This window comes from Parus major, chromosome 10 (assembly GCF_001522545.3).
Source record: "Parus major isolate Abel chromosome 10, Parus_major1.1, whole genome shotgun sequence".
NCBI classification, from domain to species: domain Eukaryota; kingdom Metazoa; phylum Chordata; class Aves; order Passeriformes; family Paridae; genus Parus; species Parus major.
In genome coordinates this window covers 19011490-19014019 of record NC_031779.1, presented here as the reverse complement: position 1 = coordinate 19014019, position 2530 = coordinate 19011490, and the positions used below count along the sequence as shown (strand labels likewise).

General features: G+C 42.7%; 2 protein-coding genes across 3 annotated transcripts in view; both read right to left on the bottom strand.

Moving 5' to 3' along the window:
* LOC117244924 overlaps positions 1-2520 on the bottom strand; it is a 17912-nt gene extending 15392 nt beyond the window's left edge. The window contains exon 1 of the mRNA XM_033517012.1: positions 363-2520. The gene's annotated coding sequence lies outside the window, so the exon portion shown is untranslated. The remainder of the gene's footprint in view (positions 1-362) is intronic.
* PIAS1 (protein inhibitor of activated STAT 1) overlaps positions 1-2530 on the bottom strand; it is a 56206-nt gene that overhangs the window by 45751 nt on the left and 7925 nt on the right. The gene's annotated exons all lie outside the window — the stretch shown is intronic.

The window sequence follows — 2530 nt, the reverse complement described above, 5'->3', positions numbered from 1 at the left end:
TAAAATAGATTTTATAGTTAGAGAAATCAGGAAATAAAGTGGGATGTGAGTGCAAGGCCAGGTGAAAATGCTGCCAGGGAGAAGTTCCTCCCCCCATTCCCATCCTGCTCCAGGGGCAGAGGGAGGAGGATGCTCCATCACTGCTCCTTTCCATCCTGGCTGACCAAAGCCACCCAAATCCCACCCTGAAGAGGAATTCCCATCTCACCAAGGCTTTTGTAGCTCATTAATGGCCTCTGAATAACCCTCACACCAATTTATACCCTGCCTGTCCCTTTTACTGGGATTATTTAGGGTCTCCTGACAAAACAAGGTGTTTTTTCTGGGTTTCAGCACACAATTTTTATATCAATTAAATTCACCTTTTTTCCTCCTGATCCCCTCACGAGGTAACAACCTACAGCTTCTGCTTGCAGGTAAAGATGTTTTAATTGCTCCACAATAAACTGCTCAGCCTCTACAGCAAAATAAAAATAATAAAAATAAAAATAAATGCATCAAGACATCATCATCATCGTGTGAGCCCAAGGAATGGAGCCTGTGCAGGTAATAAATTATTAATTAACTAAAGCCTTTTACCACACTGTGTGAACGCCCTGGAAAAAACAAAGCCACATTTTACCAAAGTTTTTGAGTGAACTGAAGGTAGGAAATGAGACCCAACACATCTCTGCTTCCCCTTCACGCAGCTTGGCACCACCTCAGAGCCCTCCAAAAATAACAACACAACAGCACAGGTCGAAGGAAAGGATGAAAATCCAGTGCTGAGCGTTCCTCCAGCATCAATAACTCCTTGAAAATAAAATAAAATAAAGGCAGGCCCTGGATCCTCAGCTGCTATTCAAAGTTCTTGTGTTACCATCGGGGCTGAGCTGTTCCAAGAGCAAACAATAGAGAAGGTCATGCGTGGACGGCACACTCGGCTTAACCTGTTCCTGAACATCCAAGAAAACCCCGGGATTTTCATCCAAGAAAACTCAGAGGGGTTTGGAGGGTGGGAGAGCCTGGATCAGAGGGGTTTGGAGGATGGGAGAGCCTGGTTTGATGCCCAGAATTTGTGGGAAAAGCAGAGCAGCCAGCCCAGAGCTTTCCAGAGCTCTGCTGTGACCTTTGCCACTGCTGATAAACACAGGTATGAAAACGTCAGCTGGGCTGCAAGCACACGAATCTCTGGGAAAAATAGAAATAAATGATGGGGAAGGCAGCAGAGAGCAAATAAAAAATCATTCCAAATGATAGAAATTCCTGCTTTGCCCAAAAGCTCTGAGTGTGGGTGGGTTTGGTGGGCTCGGCACATAAAATGATGTTAAATAATTTGATATACACACACGGGAGAAGTGGAAATGCTCAGAGGATGGCAAAACTCCAACGAGATTTCCTTAATGAAGAAATAATGAAAGCTGAGAGTTTTCAACCTAAAAACAGAGGAGCTGGGGACAGCTGTGATCCAACGAGCAGCACAGGGGGATGGACAGGGAGGAGCTGTCTGTCCTCCTCCATCCCAAAATCCGGGCTCAAAACAACACGAGCGGGGTCAGAAATCCCTCCAGAAAACACCAGGATCCAAATCAGGTTATTGAGGCTCAAGAGAAGCCTGGAGAGGCACCTGAAAATCGATTTATTACGGCTCATAATAAATCTGGATGCAGAGGGCTGAGCTGGGAGGGGCTGGAGATGGAGCAGTGCAGCAAGGGGATCTCTTTATTTTTATTTTTTATTTTCCACATCTTTTCCCCCTCTCCCTCATCTCTGGAAGCTGCAGGAGACAGCAGCAGGCCTTGGTGTGAACCACCACAGCCACTTTTCCACTCCTATCACCCCTCACACATTTCCTTTGAGCCGTTTCCTCCGAAACCCAAGCGACGACGCCTCGAATAAAAACCCGACTGCAGAACAGAAAGAGTCAAATCTGAACAGCAAAGAGGTAAAAGTAGGAATTAACTGAATGAAAACCCGGGTGGACACCCTTTAGAAAAATATTATTTAAAATCCTTGTGATTTAAAGCAACAACAGCTCTGATATTTGGGGGAAAATAAAAGAATAAGTGAAACCACGAGATTTGGACAGTTTCAAACCCTCTGATTTTGCAGCAGGGGAAGGAGATACAACATCTGTACAAAAGTGAGATCATTTTATCAAGGGAGTCTGGAGAAAAAAAAAAATGAGGAATGAATGTATCAAAACCATTCTCATCCACACAACTTTTTACAGGACTCTGAGCAGTTCAAATGACAGATTTTTACCTGCACCAAATTATCTCTATTGAATTTGGCTTTCTGCTTTTTACCAAAAAATACAGAATAGGGAGCTGCACCTAAGCTAAGTTACCAAGGAAAACTCCATTTTGCTGCTGTTTTCATCCTATATTCTATTTCATCCTATATTCTGTTTTATATCTATAGAATATAAAAAATATATATATGTATATACACTAATGAATCATTTTTCAGTTGAATATCTTATAAATGGTATAAACCACCTTGTATATCCCACTTTTTTTAGTTGAATATCTTGTATAAACCATCTCAT